General features: G+C 37.1%; 1 protein-coding gene across 1 annotated transcript in view; it reads left to right on the plus strand.

Annotated features, from left to right (window-relative positions):
- Positions 1-14004, plus strand: part of BCAS3 (BCAS3 microtubule associated cell migration factor) — a 578557-nt gene that overhangs the window by 112863 nt on the left and 451690 nt on the right. The window lies entirely within an intron of this gene.

Raw genomic sequence — 14004 nt, forward strand, 5'->3', positions numbered from 1 at the left:
TTCGTTTTCTGTGTTTTCTGTCTTTGTCTTCTATGTCTATAAATCATTTTCCTAATCAATTAGTAAATGAATATCAGCAATTTAAAATATTAAATATTCAATATTTGAAGCCCTTGCTCTTGATAGAAACATTTTCCTATGATATTCCATTGCTGAAAATGCTTAATGAAAAGCTTTCCTCTGTAAATAGATCACATAAGGGTTAAATGAAATAATACATATAGTGTCTTTATAACAATGGCTGGTATTTATCAAATGCACAATAATCAAAATTATAGAGCAGCCACAGTCGTGGGACTTACTATTAGATAAGTGAGATTCAAAAGGTAGAATGTCAAACATTTTCATATCTTTACTTCATAAATGGGATTTTGCCAAGTATCTCTCTCTTCAGTTCATTCAGTCTTATACATTCTATGGTTTTGGACAAACATGTATTTATTTATATATGTATATATATTTGGACAAACATACATTCTGTGGTTTTAGACAAACATGTATACACCATTATCATATCGTAGAGAGTTGTTAATTGATAACAAGTAGTTAACATCAATTCTTTTCTCAATTTTTAATAGATTCTTTTAACAAATAATGTTATGTTCAACGTATTACAACAGTAAACACAGTGTAGTCTCTGCCTTCTGGAAGCTTCTAGTTCTTTTGATTGAAAGGGCGTGTAAGTTTGTGAAATGTGTAGATGACAGTACTAGATTTGTTTAGTACCTTTGTTTGCATTCCTTCATTAAGAATGTTTTAATATCTCCAAATGATTTTTAAAAATCACAGGAAATATCCTGGCAGGATTAGTGGGCAGTTCTTTTCCTTATTCGTTAGAATAAACTCATTATATGTTTTTTAATGTTATTGTCATTGTCCTTGGACTAGTTGGAATTTATTAATATGGTTCATTATAAATATCTCACATGTATATAATTATGAATTGTGTTGTATTATTTTTGGAGTTTGAAATAAAATGTTGCCTATATGTTAAGGTTTTAGGTTTTTGTAACCTCAGCATAGTTATATGCTACTTCGTGTTAGATCATGTTATGTAGAATGGTAATTAGAATATATTTCACTTGTACCTCATTAGTCTAGTTAAAACCAGTTGAGAGGTTTTAAAATGTTCTAATTCTTATTGATATTTCTTTTTGGGGGAGGTAGATCCTTAGATTTTGAATTTTGAAGAGATATTTGACAGGTTGACAAACTTGTCCTTTGTGTTATTGGGAAATGAGGCTTGATCATCTCATCTCTTGGAGGTTCAGAGGATTTTGCTCTATTCTTGAATGATTGCACTTTGACCTTTTATCTACTGAAAATTTTACTTTTCTTAGCAGAAGTCAGAATAGTTGAACTATTTAGATTTGGATGGTAAACTCGTGTTAGAAGGCGTATATATTTAATAAACAGATGGAGTAGAAGATGACAGATTAGCTCTTCCAAACATTCATAACTTTGTTTAAAGCTCTTTTATTTCCAGCAGAGTACCATACCTCCTACTTCACTGGAACTTTAATCCAATTTATTTGGAATTGCCTTAGATAACCATACTTATATATTATAAAAATACCTACTCATGTGTAATGAGTATTTTATTATTTAATATTTATTTCTTTAGGGGAGATGACTGGCAGACATTTGTTCTTCCTTGAATATGTTCAATCTTTTAAAAAATGACTATTCGAATATGTTGAAAAATATGAATTTTAAAAATACATGAAGCACTATTACAGCTGAAAGGAAAATAGAGAAATCAACAATTAAAGTTAGAGATGAGGAATCCTCTTTTAGTAAATGATGCAACTAGGAGATAGGAAATCAGTCAGGATATAGAAGATATCAACTACAACATCATTTTGACTCACCTGATATTTATAGAATACTATATCCACATACTGTACATACAGCATTGACCAAGACTGACCATATGCTGGGTGATAAAGCAAGTCTCAAAAACAGAGTATGTTTTATAACCACAGTGCAGTTAAGTTAGAATTCAGTAATAAACATCTCTCTGTAAAACCTGTACAGTGTTTGGAAATTAAACAATGGGTAAAGCAGAGATCAGGAGAAAATAGAGCAGATTTTGAATTGAAAGACTGAAAAAACACAGCATATGAAAAATGGAATGTAACTAAAGCAGAGACAGGGGATGTTTATAGCGCTAAATGCTCATGTTTGGAAGAAGGAAGGTCTAAAACCTTTTACCTTAAGCATCTAAAAAAGAGGAGCAAGTTTACCTAAAATAAGTAAAAGGAAGAAAATAATACATGGAAATTAATGAAAGGAAATGGACAAACAATGGAGAAAATCAGTTACGTCAAAAACTAGTTCTTTGAAAACATCATTAGTAGGACTGGTTGAAAACCACACAAATCACCAATATTAAGAGTGGGCATTACTACAGATCTTATGGTCATTAAAGATAGTAAGCAATATCAGGATCACCTTTATCTTTGAAAGCTTACATGAAATGGACAAATGGAAAATAACTTAGTGAAAAGTTATTGGTAAGTAAAGACCAATCAGTAGAATAATATTGCCATGGAGTAGTTCATAATTGTAAATAGATATTTCACAATTATTTCTATAAAGAAAGAGTACAAAACAGACATACAAGAACTTAGGGAAGACAGGGTGAGATAATATGAGAGACATGACCTATGGGAAGAACCAGAAGGACATAGCTCCACAAATTCATCGTAGAACTGACAAAGAAGTTAGAAGGTGGAGAAGGAAGACTAGACAGAAAACTGAATAAAATGAGAGCTTGAGCAAAATGGGAAAAAAATTAGAACATTTGCATATTTCCCAAATAAGAGAAGCAAAGTAATGCAGTGGAGGAAATGTCAAACATCAGAATGTTTAATCCCAAGATATATTATTGTAGAGTTCCTATATTTCAGGAACTCAGGCTCACTTCATATCCCCCTCAACTGAAGCACATACCTAAAAGACCCCTGAGAAAGACAGTGTAAAGCAACCCAGTTACACTAGAAATGGAGAACTATATTTCAGGGGTCAGTAAAGATGTCTCCCCCCGGCCCCTTTTAAATTAATTAATTTGGCTGTCGGGTCTTAGTTGTGGCACGTGGACTCTTCGTTGCAGCATGCAGGCTTCTCTCTAGTTGTGGCACGTCGGCTCAGTAGTTGCGGCATGTGGGCTCCCTAGTTGTGACGCGTGGGCTTAGTTGCCCCACGGCATGTGGGATCTTAGTTCCCCGACCAGGGATTGTACCCATGTCCCCTGCGTTGGAAGGCGGATTCTTAACCACTGAACCAGCAGGGACGTCCGTACATTTATATTTAAATTTATGATCCCCTTTGTGTTATTTTTCGTATAATGTATCAGGTTTAGGTCATGGTTTTTCCCTATTCTTTGCTACTTCATCAGTTTTTCAAGATATTAGCCTTAATCCGTTGAATTACTTTTGTACTTTCCTCAACACGTAAAGGTGTCTTCTTTTTTCCGGTACGCGGGCCTCTCACTGTTGTGGCCTCTCCCGTTGCGGAGCACAGGCTCCGGACGCGCAGGCTCAGCGGCCATGGCTCACGGGCCCAGCCGCTTCGCGGCACGTGGGATCTTCCCGGACCGGGGCACGAACCCGTGTCCCCTGCATTGGCAGGTGGACTCTCAACCACTGCGCCACCAGGGAAGCCCCAAAGGTGTTTTGTTTTGTTTTGTTTTTGCCATGTATGAAATGCTCAGCGGACTATGTGGTCTCTGTGGCAACTACTCAACTCAACCATAGAAAATAAATAAGTGGGTGTGGCTATATTCCAGTGAAACTGGCAGTTGGTGTTGGATTTGGGACATAGTTTGCTGATCTCTACCATACCCTAAAATTTTTGAAAATTTTTCTTAATTTTTTTTAAATAAGTTTATTTATTTTATTTTATTTTATTTTTGGCTGCGTTGGGTCTTCGTTGCTGCACCGTGGGCTTTTCTCTGGTTGCGGTGAGCGGGGGCTACTCTTTGTAGTGGTGGGCAGGCTTCTCATTGTGGTGGCTTCTCTTGTTGGGAGCATAGGCTTTAAGTGTGCGGGCTTCAGTAGTTGTGGCTGGCAGGCTCTAGAGTGCAGGCTCAGTAGTTGTGGTGCACGGGCTTAGTTGTTCCGTGGCATGTGGGATCTTCCCGGATCAGGGCTCGAACCCGTGTCCCCTGCATTGGCAGGCGGATTCTTAACCACCGCGCCACCAGGGAAGCCCCTTAAAATTTTAAGTATTGTATTTAGGAATAGTTTTTAGTGGACAAAGATTATTTAGGAAATGAAAAACAGTATCATAAATGTATAAACTGTGTAATGTTTATATTGTTTATATATGGATATATGAACTAACCTGCAGACTTTTTTTGTTCCCTGTAACATCTCTTCCATAATTTGAATTTCCATTCCATTTGTTTATCTCTGTGGTATTTTTTTTTTTTTTTTTTTTTTTGCTGTACACGGGCCTCTCACTGTTGTGGCCTCTCCCATTGTGGAGCACAGGCTCAGCGGCCATGGCTCACGGGTCTAGCCGCTCCACGGCATGTGGGATCTTCCCGGACCGGGGCACAAACCCGTGTCCCCTGCATCGGCAGGCAGACTCTGAACCACTGCGCCACTAGGGAAGCCCTTCACTGTGGTATATTAAACATACTTGTATTATAACTTTATTCTCTATCCTAAAAAAAAACACTAATAGTTTTTGAAATCTCCATGAAGGTAGAATATTTCTAACTCATCTTCATATTTAATTGCAAATAATAGAATCTTACATAAAAAGAATACAGTGTATTACCTCTTTGCTTCTTATGTAGTATATGACCCTATTGAGGAACACCTGATTCCACCCTCAGTTTTACATTACCTCCTGTTTTCATGTGGAGTCTTTACTTCTTCTTGCCTGGTTACCTCCCCATGTAAAAGCATTGTTAGTACCACTCTCTCAACTTGTAGTGGTGTTGGAAGGTTTAAATACCCAGTGTTCATTCTGAACTTTGCAAAAGAAAAATGTTATTATTAACTGGGCTAATCACAAATTTAGTCTTTAATATGGTTAAATTTCCATTTTCTTGGTTTTTTCTTTTTAATTACTTAATAAAAAAACGCCACCAACTGGCTTTTGTTCTTTAGCAGCTGGATAAGAATACAAATAATGTAATACTATCAAAAAGTTTCCTCTTATATTTAAAGGATTAGCTTCAGTAACACATGTTGAAGGTTGTGCAGCTTTTTCCCATTTAAAAATAAGTGTTTCCATGCTTCTTGCAATTTGTGGTAGATTTAAGATGTCTTTGCTATTTTGTGTTTCACTTATACATGCATATTCTTGGAAAATGTCACTTTCTCAAATACTTTGTTCCGCTTTTCCTAATTTTGGTTCAATCTGTTAAATATCATGAATAAAAATAATAAAAGTCTTTGTAAAGGAAAATGTTATTAATGTTTAGAATTTTCAAGTCATAAAAGCCATATCTCACATTGCTTTAACGTGATGCTTATTGTATTGCATTACAAAAAAACTTTTTTTTTCGATTTATTTATTTATTTATGGCTGTGTTGGGTCTTCGTTGCTGCGTGCAGGCTTTCTAGTTGTGGTGATCGGGGGCTACTCTTCGCTGTGGTGCACGGGCTTCTCACTGCGGTGGCTTCTCATGTTGCGGAGCATGGACTCTAGGCTTGTGGGCTTCAGTAGTTGTGGTGCACAGGCTCAGTAGTTGTGGCACACGGGCTTTAGAGCACAGGCTCAGTCAGTAGTTGTGGCGCACGGGCTTAGTTGCTCCATGGCATATGGGATCTTCCGGACCAGGGATCAAACCTGTGTCCCCTGCATTGGCAGGTGGATTCTTAACCACTGTGCCACCAGGAAAGTCCCCCCAAAAACTATTTTGAAAACATTGTCCAGGGTAAGAAATGGCTATGATTCTAATAAAATATATGAATATTAAGAAAAAAATTAGTATAAAAATTGAAAGTAGACTCTGTGACTCTGTGATAGAAAGTTATAAGTTTAGGGGATTAATATATATTATTTGTGATTCTTGTTTTCTATCAGGCATAAAAGATAGTTTGCACCTATCTAATAAAACATTTTCAGTCAGTGTTTAAATTTCAAAGATAAAGTGTAAGGTCACCATCATCATTCTTCCATTATTCTAAGTCTTCACAAAAAGCCCAAGATACCTAGGTCATTCCTCATTTTCTACATGCTAATAACCTAGCGTTTGGTATTAGAAAAGGGATTATTGAATCTTCTATGGAAAGATGTACTTCAATAGGAATACTTAACTGCACATACCTAAAGATCTTATTTAATTTCTATTCTTTGACCATTTCATGCTCCTTGCTCCATTTAGTGGTTCATTTGATTAGGTCTCACTGTATTGCTGACTTTTCCCTTAAATAGTAATTGTTGGATCTGAAACACACTGTCAGAATATTTCCCAATGTTTACAACATGTATAGTATTATCTGTATATAAAACTAACTGAAGTCATGGATTGAGAGTTCTGACAGTCACTCAACCAAATTATGTGGTTATGTATTTTTGGTCAAATCTTTTCACTGTGTAACCCCGATTAAGAAAAAATTACTGGTATAAATAATGAAAATTAAAATAACTTTTGATTAAAAGAACTTAATGCTTAGCATTTTAAAAGTTTTATTATTTGGAGACTCTCTGTTGTCCTAATAAAAGTATGTTGGCTTAATAAAAGGTTATCAACAGTTTTAGTGTGTTACAGAAGAACCTGAGAAATGGAAGCCCACTCAGATTTGTTTCAGAATAGTTTATAACAGTAAAAATTTATTTAAAAGTGTATTAGTTTAACATAATTGTCTATATAGTACTTAAAGGAAAGAAATTAATTTGATAGATTGAAAGAGTAAGCAGTAAATCATGACTCTGGATACACTGCTGAAATTTAATATTCAAATAAGTAAGTGAAAAGGCAACTGAATGTTATTGAAGTAGTAGTAGATCTTTTTACTGTCTCTATAGATTTGCTTTTCCAGAACGTCATATCGTTGGAACTTATTTCTTTTTAAGGCAAAATAATATTACATTGTATGTGTATACGACAGTTTGTTTATGCATTCATCATTTAAAAGGACATATGGGGCTTCCCTGGTGGCGCAGTGGTTGGGGGTCCACCTGCCGATGCGGGGGATGCGGGTTCGTACCCCGGTCCGGGAGGGTCCCGCGTGCCGCGGAGTGGCTGGGCCCGTGGGCCATGGCTGCTGGGCCTGTGTGTCCGGAGCCTGTGCTCCGCAGCGGGAGGGGCCGCAGCGGTGAGGGGCCCGCGTGCCGCAAAAAAAATAAATAAATAAAAATGAAAAAAAAAAGGACATAGGGTTGTTTCCACTTTGTGGTTATTATGAATAATGCTGATATACTCATGTACATGTTTTTCTGTCGACATATGCTTTCATTTCTTTTTTTTTGGCGGTACATGGGCCTCTCACCATTGTAGCCTCTCCCGTTGCGGAGCACAGGCTCCAGATGCGCAGGCTCAGCGGCCACGGATCACCGGCCTAACTGCTTGGCGGCATGTGGGATCTTCCTGGACCGGGGCACGAACCCGTGTCCCCTGCATCGGCAGACGGACTCTCAACCACTGTGCCACCAGGGAAGCCCCATGCTTTCATTTCTTGGTATACATCTAGGAGTGGAATTGCTGGATCATATGGTAATTCTATCTTTAGCTTTTTGAGGAACTGCCAGACTGTTTTTCACAGTAGCTGCACCATTTTACATTCCCACCAGTAATGGATCAGGGTTTTACTTTTTCTGTATCCTTGCAAATGCATGCTCCTTTTCAATTGTTTTGTTATAACAAACCCAGTGGGTGTGAAGTAGTATCTCACTGTGGTTTTGATTTGCATTTCACCACTGATCCGTGATTTTGATAATCTTTTCATATACTTGTTGGCCATCTGTATATCTTCTTTGGAGAAATGTCTATTCACATCCTGTGCTCATTTTGTAATTGGGTTATCTTCTAGATGTTGAATAGTAAGAGTTCTCAATATACTTTGGATACTAGACCCTTATCTGATATATGATTTACAAATATTTTCTATTTTTTGATTGTCTTTTAACTTTTTAAAATAATGTCCTTTGATACATAACAGTTTTAAATATTGATGTAATATAATTGTTTTTCTTCTGTTGCTTGTGCTTTTGGTGTCACATCTGAAAATATTGTCAAATCCAAGATCATGAAGATTTACCCCTACATGTTCGTCTTGTATAGTTTTAGCTCTTATATTTAGGTCTTTAATACATTTTGAGTTAATTTTTATATATGATTTAAGATAGTAGTCCAACTTTTTTGCATGTGGACTTCAGTTTTCCCAGTACCATTTGTTGAAGATACTTGGTACCTTTTTCAAAAATTAATTGATCATAGATGTATGGGTTTATATCTGGACTCTGAATTTTATTCTATTGGTTTATATGTCTGATGTCAGTAACACAGTATTTTGATTAATGTAGCTTTGTTGTAATTTTTGAAATCAGGTAATGTGAGTCCTCCAATTCTTTTTTATTTGGGACCTCTTATAACTTCATTTGTTTTTAGGTTGGCTTTTCACTTCTGCAAAAGCCATTGGAATGTTGATAGAGATTGCATTGCTATTGTAACTAGAACTGCTTTCTTAACTTTTTATTTTGTATTGATAATTGCTGGTTTATGTATGTTGATCTTGTACCCTGAAATTTTCCTGAATTTATCAGTTCTAGTACTATTTTATGAATTCTTTGGGATTTTATATATATAGCATCATGTTGTCTGTGAATAGAGATAGTTTTATTTCTTTTCCAATTTAGAAGTTTTCAGTTTCTTTTTCTTGCCTAATTGCTTTGGTTAGATCTTTCAACACAGTGTTGACTGTAGGCATCCTTGTCTTTTTTCAGATATTAGCGGAAAAACATTCAGTCTTTTGTCACTTAGTATAGTGTTTTGCAAATGCCCTTTATCATATTTGGAAGTTCCCTTCTGTTCCTAGTTTCCTGTATTTTTTTGTTGTTGCTGTGGTTTTTTTTTGTTTTTTTTTTAATTATGAAAGGGTGTTGAATTTTGGCAGATGCTTTTTCTGTATTGGTTGAGATGATCATGTTGTTTTTTTCCCCCTTTCATTCTGTTAATGTGATGTTGACTGTTAAGAGTTTATTATTTAATTCCACATATTTGTGACATGGTGATTATTTGATATGCTATGTTTAATATCACATATTCATGAATTTACAGTTTTCCTTCTGCTTTTGATTTGTAATGTCATTCCAGCTTGGTTAGAGAGATTGTCTTCATTGTTTTTAAATTTAGTGAGACTTGTTTTGTGGCTAACGTAGAAGAAGAATGTGTATTCTGCCATTATTGGGTAGAGTCTTCTACAGGCTTGTTGAGTTTAGTTGATTTATATTGTTAAGCTGTGTTCATTTTTTTTTCTTTCATTTTTTTCATTCTGCTACTCTGATATGTAATTTCACTCATCTTATTTTCAAGTTTGTGAATTCTTTCTTTGGTCTATTCTGATATTCAGATAGGCTTTTGAAACCTTTAGTGCCTTTTTCATTTTAGTTATTGTATTGTTCTGTTCTGTTATTTCTGTGTGGTTCCTTTTTCATAAGGAACCAGTATCTTTATTGATATTTTCAATTTGTGAATTCATCTTTCTCCCTTATTTCTTTGTCTATAATTTCTTTTAGCTTTTTGAGCATATATAAGACAAGTTGATTTAAATTCTTTGTATAGGTTCTTCAGTGTCAGTTTCTCTCAGTTTATTTTTGTTCTTTGTATGGGCTATACCTTCCTGTTTCTTTGTGTGCCTTGCGATTTTTTGTTGAATGGTGGACATTTTTTTTTTTTTTTTTTTTTTTTGCAGTACGCGGGTCTCTCACTGTTGTGCTTCTCCTGTTGCGGAGCACAGGCTCCGGACGCGCAGGCTCAGCGGACATGGCTCACGGGCCCAGCCACTCCACGGCATATGGGATCTTCCCAGACCGGGGCATGAACCCGTGTCCCCTGCATCGGCAGGTGGACCCCCAACCACTGCGCCACCAGGGAAGCCCTGGTGGACATTTTGAATATCATAATGTGGCAACTCTGAACGTCATATTGTCCTCCCCTCCCCAGGGTTTGCTGTTTTGCTTGTTGAGGTCTGCAGCCACACACTGTTTATTGACTTTTTCAAACTCTTTTTGTAAAGACTATGTTTGGGACACTCCTTTGAGTGTGTAGTGATACCATCTACAGCTCTGCTGTAGCCTTTACCTCTGGCTTGTGCAGTCAAAAGCTCAGCCAGAGATGCAAGACTAATGTTTTCACAGTTCTTTGTTGAGCCGGCATTGGCTCTGGGCATGTGTGCTGTATTCTAGATTCCCTGGTATATCACTCAGTGTACACACATGCAGATACAGAAACACACATGTGATTTTCATTTCAAGGAATTGGCTTATGTGACTGGGCTGGCAGGTAAGAAGTAGAGTAGGCTAGCAGGCTGGAAACTGTCAGGTAGAGACTGATACTGCAGTCTTGAGGTAGAATTTCTTCAGGATTATGAATTTTTATAAATTGAATCTCTATATTCAGTTTTTTAATCTGCTATCTTTCATTTCATCTCTTATTTCTTCTTCATTCTGGAAATTTTTCTGAGGTTTGTCCTATACAGATTCAATTTTCTGAATAAAACTTGGACTTCATTAAAATTACATACTCCCACTCTTCAAAAACACAGACTGGGATGGGAGAAAACACTTGCAAAACACATGTCTGATAAAGGACTGTTATCCAAAATACACAAAGCTCTTAAAAATCAAAAATAAGAAAATGAACAACCTGATTAAAAATTGGGCAAAAGACCTCACCTCAAAGACAATATACAGATGTCAAGTAAACATATGAAAAGGTGCTCCATATCATATGTCATCAGGGAAACAACAAGGACATACTACTACACACCTGGCCAAAATTCAGTTCACTGAATATATCAAATGCTGGTAAAGTGGAGCAACAGGAGCTCTCATTAATTTCTGGTAGGAATGCAAAATGGTAAAACCACTTTGGAAGACAGTTTGGCAGTTTTGTTCAAAACTAAACATACTTTTACCATAGTCAAACAATTGTCCTGCATAGTATTTACCCGAAGGAGTTATGTCTGCCCAAAAAACTGCACACAGGTGTTTATATCAGCTTTATCCATAATTGCCAGAATTTGGAAGTAACCAAGATGTCCTTCAGTAGGTGAATGGATAAATAAAATGTGGTACATCCAGATAATGGAATACTATTCCGGACTAAAAGCTATCAAGCCATGAAAAGAAAGGGGGGAAACTTTAAAAGTGTATTACTGGGCTTCCCTGGTGGCGCAGTGGTTGGGAGTCCACCCGCCGGTGCAGGGGACACGGGTTCGTGCCCCGGTCTGGGAGGATCCCGCATGCCGCGGAGCGGCTGTGCCCGTGAGCCATGGCCTCTGAGCCTGCGCGTCCGGAGCCTGTGCTCCGCGATGGGAGAGGCCACAACAGTGAGAGGCCCGCGTACCGCAAAGAAAAAACAAAAAAACCCCCCAAAAAACCCGTGTATTACTAAGTGAAAGAAACCAATCTGAAAAGTATACATACTGTATGATTCCAACCAAACAACATTCTGGAAAAGGCAATACAGTAAGACAGTAAGAAGATCAGAGTTCGCCAGGAGGGATGCACAGGCAGAGAACAAAGGATTTTTAGGGCAGTGAGACTATTCTGTATGCTACTGTAATGTTGGATATATGTCGTTATAAGTTTGTCCAAAACCCATACGATGTACAACACCAAGAGTGAACCATAATGAAAACTATGGAGTTTGGGTGATTATATTGTGTCATTATAGGTTGTAGCAAATGTTCCACTTTGGTAGGGGACGTTGATAATGGGGTAGACTATGCATGAATGGGGGCAGAGGCTATATGGAAAATCTTTGTACCTTCCTCTCAATTTTGTTGTGAACCAAAAACTGCTCTAAAAAATAAAGCATATTAAAACTTTTTTAAAAATGTGATGGGAAGGATTACAGAGAAAGTAAGAAATAATGAAATAGGCAACATACTTAGATGAAAACATTTAGTGTTTTCTTCTTGGGTTTATCTTCTGTACTATAGTCTCAGGGTTTGCTTTTAGGAAATCCAGTTTAACTATTTTGTTTTATATTTAATTTAACCTTTTCACTTTCAGTAATGGAAGTTTTAAAAATTTTTACTCTTTAAATAATTGTAGTCAACTCTCTTCACGGAAATGAACTGTAAATTCCATACCTTTGGCTCTGGGAGGACTAGTCCTTTGCTAATAAAAGCTTTATAACTTCCTTTATGTGTATAGGTTATGTATACAGCAGGTAACAGATTGCTGCAGTGCAAAAATTTTCAATATATGTCCTGGTTCCTCACTATAAAACAAGTTACATAGGTAAAGGGAAGGTCAGTTAAGGAGAATTTGCATTCATTTCTATTATATATTTATCGTTAAAAGTACTAAATAACTTTATATTACCCCTGTTGATATTTATGTGTTGGAAAGGCAGTGGTGCCTGGGCACAGTTTAGAGTCCTTTAACCAACGATTTAATAATACAAATTACGTCATTTCTGCTTTTCTTTCCAACTCTGGTTTTGCTTGCAGTAGATTCAGTTACATTCTAAATTAGATTCTCTACATTTCTATGTGAACTTTTTTTCCTTAAAGTATTAATTAGGTTTTATCTTAAAGTGAAGTCACAATTTTAGGTTTAAATGTCAGGCACAAACCTGTAAAAATGTTAATCCATTTGAGCTCTAGAAATCTAATGAAGACTTCTGTATACAGCTTTTGACACTGCTTGGTGTATACTAGAGTACAAAGTAAAAGCTTGTTTCTATATTTTAGAATAACACACGTCCTTTCTGTTATGGGGCATGCATTCTGCTGATGTTATAGAAAGCTTTCTCATCAGCCTACCCATGAGGAAAATTAAGATTGTCTTGCTGTGTCCCAGGGAAATAGTCAAGGCTTTTAAAAAGAGAGAAAATAGAGAACAAAAGGATATATCAGGCGTGTACACAACTGTGTTATTGGCAGATAGCATGACTCCTTTATGAATGTGTGACTTTCTGAAAATTCTGATTTTAAAAGAATTATCTTTTTCTATTAGGCATTGAATAAGAGGTTTTTTCCATGTATAAATAGAATTTTTAGATCTACCAAATCTTGTTCATTCAACTCTAAACTGAGCCTTCACAGCATTTGTTTTGTCTACTTCTATTGAAGGCTCTCTGCAGGAAGAATCTCAGTTGTGACATTGTATGGATGCCAGTGAAATGATCAGAATTCAAGTTTCTAGTGTACCCTGGCTATAATGAGCTGCTAATTGAAGGTGACAAGCTGTTTTTTCCTTCCCAGTTGGTCTGGCAAAATGTTAGATTTCGTTCATTATTAACTCATTGCTTCTCAGCAGACGACTGGATTAATTGGTTGGGAACATTAAGAAAAGAATTTTTGCCTTGTGTCAATTTTAGAGGTTGAAGTTCAAGTTTTACTAGATTCTCTCCCATCTCCACTTTCACCAATTGTATGCACTTGTGTTAAGTCCCTAGTACAATCAAGACACAGCAACATTTCTATCGCCCTAAAAGTGGCACCCATCATGCCACTTTGTACTCTGTAGCTTCTCTCCTTTTCTGGTCCCTGGTCCCTGATCTGCTTCCTATTTATTTTCTTTGGCTGCGTTGGGTCTTCATTGCTGCGCGCGGGCTTTCTTCTCTAGTTGCAGCGAGCGAGGGCTATATTCTTTGCGGTGCACGGGCTTCTCATTGTGGTGGCTTCTCTTGTGGCGGAGCTCAGGCTCTAGGTGCGCAGGCTTCAGTAGTTGTGGCTTGCAGGCTCTAGAGCGCAGGCTCAGTAGCTGTGGTGCACGGGCTTAGTTGCTCTGTGGCACGTGGGATCTTCCTGGTCCAGGGCTCAAACCTGTGTCCCTTGCATCGGCAGGTGGATTCTTAACTACTGC

Source organism: Phocoena phocoena, chromosome 19 (assembly GCF_963924675.1).
Source record: "Phocoena phocoena chromosome 19, mPhoPho1.1, whole genome shotgun sequence".
Taxonomy (NCBI): Eukaryota; Metazoa; Chordata; class Mammalia; order Artiodactyla; family Phocoenidae; genus Phocoena; species Phocoena phocoena.